The sequence below is a fragment of the Neopelma chrysocephalum genome, unplaced genomic scaffold (assembly GCF_003984885.1).
Source record: "Neopelma chrysocephalum unplaced genomic scaffold, ASM398488v2 Primary Assembly neopelma1_59, whole genome shotgun sequence".
Taxonomy (NCBI): Eukaryota; Metazoa; Chordata; class Aves; order Passeriformes; family Pipridae; genus Neopelma; species Neopelma chrysocephalum.
In genome coordinates this window covers 13,283,341-13,289,340 of record NW_020897714.1, presented here as the reverse complement: position 1 = coordinate 13,289,340, position 6,000 = coordinate 13,283,341, and positions in this window count along the sequence as shown.

Below are 6,000 nucleotides of genomic sequence, written 5' to 3'. Positions count from 1 at the left end.
AGACTCTAAACAATGCAATTTAGAAATTGCGGACAAAAAATTTGCTGTGGGGGGGAGGGGACAGAAAGCTTAAGATATTAATTACTTCAATCTTACTACAGAATTAGATCTCAAGAATAAAGAAGGCAAAGCAATACAGATTGAGGGCATGCAAGCAGGCAGTGTTTTTTAGGATCAGATTATACCTGCTTTGTGTAGTAAAACAAGAAGTGACAGCTTCAAATCGAGAACTGCAAAATACCCCACTGGATACAAGGCAGAGCTTCGTGTTTTCTTAGCCCTTCACCTTCTCTTTGCCAGATGCAGTGCCTGGTTTCAGCATTTTCTTTCAGTTACTGTGGAAACAGATTACATCCCCTCATTCCACAGGTGGAAGGGACACAAGGCAGCCCACTATGGATGAGCTACACCTGCCCCACCTAAGAAACATGTTTCATGTATCCTCTCACACTTAGCCAATTATTTACATCCTACAAAGTTTAGGAAACAGAATTATTCAGCAGGATCATATTTGTAGCGGAAAGGTAGACATCAAAATTTTCTTCTGCTGATTAGATGAAAAAGAGAACAACCTAGACCATTTAAGCCTCCGAAAGGCTTAAATGAAAGACTCGTCATTTACTTCATTCAGTTCATTACATGAAAGTTCATAGAGTGGAGAAAGGAAGGAAGTTGTGATACCCTATCAATCAATCAAAGGTCATTATTTTTAAAGTAAAAGTAATTAATGAAAATATTAATATGTATTATAGAAAATAATTGTGCAATATGCACTATTATATATAGAATACATTCTGCCATTATACAGGTTAAGAGCCTAAGAAAAATACTGACTGTTTCTCCTAAAGACAGAATATCACATCCATACTTTTTACATCTTTAAGTAGGACTGGGATTATTCCTTAGGTGACTGAAGCCTGCACTACACAGTTCATACACTGACTTGGTGCAATGCCTGTTATTAGTGACTTATTTGATCATACGACTTCCTTTTTTGCAAATAGGAACAGCTTTTTTGTCATTAGCCATGGTGAGATGCCAGTTTAACTTATACTGGAACAAGGAAGATGTGGGAGTAAGCCAAACTTAAAACTTTCTGATACTAAACAGCAGGTTGCCTGATGTCTTCAGCATTAGCATTAAAGTTCACTGCAGCTCAACTCATTTTGTATCAGCGGAGATTTATATCAAGCAGTGGGAAAGCATGTCAGCTTCTGGTTCTGTCTTACAGAATTACCATCAAGAACACAGATTATAATAAGCAACAAATAAAAGCAAAGTTAGGGGAACATTTCATGTGCTATCAAAACTTGCAAAGGTTACTCTGGTGCTAGAAGTATTTTCTAAACATCTTGCCCTTTGAGATACTCTTGAAATGAAAGATTTTCTTTTCTAATTGAATTGTATCGTGAAGTGGAATTCTATATACATGCAAGCCAGTATCAAACTACATAATTTTCTTTGTCTTACACCATTCTGAAGTAAAATTTACTGTTCATTCATCCTTTTTTTGTATTCTTAGGCTGAATTTCCCAAAGGTGTAAACCAGTGCCAACTGCAAACATTGACAAGGGCCTTTTGATGATCTCACATTTAAGCTGAAACTTGGTATGTACCATGCCCTTACATTCTAGCTTAGATTGGGTTGGAGGGGACCTTTAAAGATCATCTAGTCCAAGCCCCTTGCCATGGGCAGGGACATCTTTGGTATTATGAAGAAGGCACCATTTTTTCTTCATAATCCCCTGAAAATAGATACTTTTGCTACACAGAAATTGAAATTTGTGTTTGAAAGACCAAGCTTCCTTTCTCCTTTTATAAACCACAAAAATAATTATTCCACCACAAACTCATCAAACTCATCAAACAACAATAATTTACTTTTTTTAAAACACAGGTTAAAAACTGTTTCTTCACTTAACCAGTTAATAAAAAAATGTAGGACTAGCTACTGAGGTCTGGAACAGTTTGTTGCATGTAAGACCTGCATAAACATTCCTTAGGAACTACTACATGTCCTAGCCTTGTTTTGCAATTTTTACATTACGGTATTTAGATACTTTACAATTTTTTCAAAAATTATTCCTGTTATGAGCATTTTCTGGCTTTGAAAATGATAGTATTAGACTATTTAAATTGAGGAAAAAAGCACCTTAAGAGTGATACATGGGTAATTTACATCCCGAAAAAGAAAATCGCATTTTCTATCTGGGAGACAGCAACAGAAAACCTAAGTAATTGTGATATCTCCTCTCTGATTCGTAAGCAAAAATATTTTCAATAGCAATCTCAAATTTTCTCTTTGTTCTAATATACAGCTGTGAACATACTTTTTCAAACATAGCACGATTACTTAAAAGCAAGGAAATTTCACTGCCTTAAGATAGAACTTCTTTATTGGAAAATGTTTGCATCACCAAGTCAAAGAGAGCCCACATCCAAAAAATCCCTATTGTTCTACAGCATTCCATTCCTGTTACATCAGCCCAATATTTGTGACAAATTAACTCTACCCTGCAGCCAAGTGAATTTATATCAACGACTTATTATGGAGGAAAGTAAAAACAGCACAGTCAAGATCTCTTCCCATCAGACAAAGAAAGCTGTCATTCTGCTTAACTTCTACAATGAATGTCCTCAGACCCACGGGAGAGAAAAGAAACACTATTTGGCATTTAAACTTGAGGTGCCAGGATGCATTAAAGCGGAAAACAAGCCTGGATTGATTACTCCAATTTAAAAGGTCACGAATTGCTATGGTTTTTTTGTTTGTTTTAATGCATATTTAGTTGATTTACAAGGCAATTGTTTTAAATTGTAAATTATAACCCTGTATAATGGGTACTGCCGTAATTAGATTTTAACTATATGCTAATCTGAAAGGGAGGGGGTTGTTTCATGCTTTCTCAAGGTCTGCTGATAAAGACTGCATAGCCCATAAAAATACTGATTCAGAACAACATAACTAACTTTTATAATCAAGTATATTCTTGTGGTTTAAAGTGCAGGGCTTTCACAAATGACAGCCTTTTTAAAATATTAAATTTTATTTGAAAGTACCATTTTTGCTTCCCTCATATGACCAGCGATTTACAACAACCCTTTTCCAAACAGATCTGGAGAGGAAAGCAGTGCAGAGTAGAACAGAGTTACAGTAAAATAAGTAGACCAACTCATAAAGGCTTCATCTGTGCTGTATGGTTTCAAGATACATCATTAAAATCAAAGTTTAGCTTGGTCTCAAAATCAAACCAAAGACTTTCTAGAATAAGCAGTATAAAAACTTTTTCACCTTCAGCATTTCACTCAGGCTTTGCTCATGGACTCACACAAACCCATAACTATCTTTTTTCTTTTACAGATTGTACTGATCATTTCATTTTTAATCCTAACAAATTTACCACAGTGATGACCAAAGAAAAGATAGAAAGCTTATCAGAACAATCAGCAGTAAAATAGCTGAAGTGCTATTTTCACTCATGACCTCATCTTTGAAAACAAACTTTTTCAAAAGCATTTCTCCTTAAAGAAAATAAACATTCTTCAGGCAGCAATGTCAAATTTAAGAAATAAGGCCAGGATGCCTGTTGCATCCATTAGACTAGGAAATAAATAACAACCAAACCAGCCTCACCCCTGAATGTCTGGATTTGGGCTTGCAGATCCTAAAACCGGAGGAGCAGTCAGAAGGGAGCAGAGGATGGCTGCACAGCTAACAGGATGTATCAATCCAATACAGCCACCACTGAAAAATTGCTTTAATTTGGTGGTTACCACCTATCACTCTAATATCTTGGTAACAGGAAGAAACATAAATATGTGCTTAAATATGCTGCTGACATCACACAAAAGTTAAAGGCTAATCTTACTTCCTTTACATCAATTACTCCAATGGAAAATTGGTATGGAGACAGTTCTGTTGAATCTGACCTTTGCAGCTGCATCGCTGTCTGCAACCACTGACCAAAATTACTGCATAAAGACTGGTCCACCCCTTCCCATATCTCAGTTTTCCACACACAGCCACCAAATTTCATCTTTAGAGTTTTGATTAATACATGTATTATCACATGGTTTAAAATGTATTTAAGGAAACTAGTTTAGACTTACTTAACTGTTTCAGAAAGGCTCTATGTTAGAGCATGATTAGCAGTTTCTTTACAGATAAGCTGTCCCTACACAGCATATACAAAACCTATGAAAAGTCACCAGTACCTTCTCATGCTTCCGAAATAGCTGAAGACCAAAGGTTTAATGAGATGCAAAAATAATGCCCATATACTTTTCTCCATTATGCATCACTTCAGAAGTTCTCTTCTGGGCCAAAGTGCATCTTAAGTTACTTCTAGAGCTTACATGCACAGAAGTCCAGAAATGGATCCATCCAAATGCTCAAATAATGTGCACTAATGTGCACATCCAAATGCTCAAATGTGCACTAAAATCTGAGCAGAGCTGCACAGAAAGTCACACCCAGCAATGCAATGAGATGTGGGAAGCAAATTAATTTTGATTTGTCAAAGCTGCCCATCTGGAGCTGTTAGTCACTTCTACGTTTACACTGGAACTTCAAAGCACACATTAGTGAAAATACACATTCCTCCTGAAGCTGCAGAGCTAACATCCATCTTAGCACAAACGTACTTAATTTCTGTCCTGAGCAGCATTCCAGACACTATATACCATACCTATGACTTTTGTTATGGCTTTTGTTTTGTCGATAGGGGGTTTTGTTGTTGTTTTTAACTTGGGGGTACTTTACCTCTACTACGGCAAATTGCTTCTTTCCATAGTGCATTGTCAATGACAATCCTGCACACTAAAATGGTGTTAAGTCTTCATAGTGAGATTTTCTGTTGGTGCCCAGAAACACATCTGCAAGAAAGAGTTTATTCAGAACTACGATTTTACACTAAAATATTATTGTTCGTGTTCCCTCTCCCTCACAGCTGGTGATGATTATAGGCTCAAGATGAAACACAGGCAGAGGTTGGTTCAGAAATACAGACCTTAAATATTGCCCTTTTATTTCACTATTTATCTTCTGATCTGACTCTTGGCATCCACAGTTTATAATCAACAAACATTTTTAAAAGCGTTCATATTTTAATTACAGATACAGGTAGAAATAGTTCAAAAGAACACAGGAAAAAAGACCTTCACATTCAAAGGCCTGGCTGTCTCCAAAACCCTGCCTGCCTATTTCACCCAGCAGACAGAGTGCTGTTGGAAGGGAATTTAAAATGTCCTCTGGTGATAATAACTAGAATTTCCCAATGTCAGACAGACACCTGTGCCCAAAGTCACCCCATGCAACATTGCCGTGTTTCTGCATGCTGCTGGTGTGCCTATGAAGGAATTCACTTCAGTGTGCTGAACAGAGTGATTTCTGAAGCTCTCACCTAGCAATGAAGCAAGTATGTACTCAGCTTCTAGGAATGAAAGGACCCTAGGGTTTAAGTGCATCATCCACACACATTTTGGAAACAGGCATTTGTTTAATGCACGTTTTGTCTTTAAACATAATCTCTGGACACCAATATTACATTAACAGTGACCACCATTAGTCAGGATGCAAGAGTAAACAGAACTGATACAAACAATTACCAATTTCTTTCTGACTAATTGAACAAAATTATTCATGTTGAAAGGGACCCTTGGAGGTCATCTGGTCAAACTGCCTACTTAAAGAAGGGCCAATTACAGCAGGTTGCTCAGACCTGCATCCAATCAGGTTTTGAATATCTCCAAGGATGGAGATGCCACAAACTCTCTGGGCAGCCTGGTCCATTGTTCAGTTGCCCTGAAAGAATAAATCTTTACTGCATCCAAACAGATTTTCCCATATTTCAGCTAGTGCCCACTGCCTCTCATGCTGCCACTAGGGACCAGTGAGAAGAGCCTGACTCCATCTTCTTTACTCTCCCCCCTCAGTCAGGTCGTTACACAAATGGATAAGATCTCCCTGAGCTTCCCTTCTCCAGGCTGAACACTCCCAGC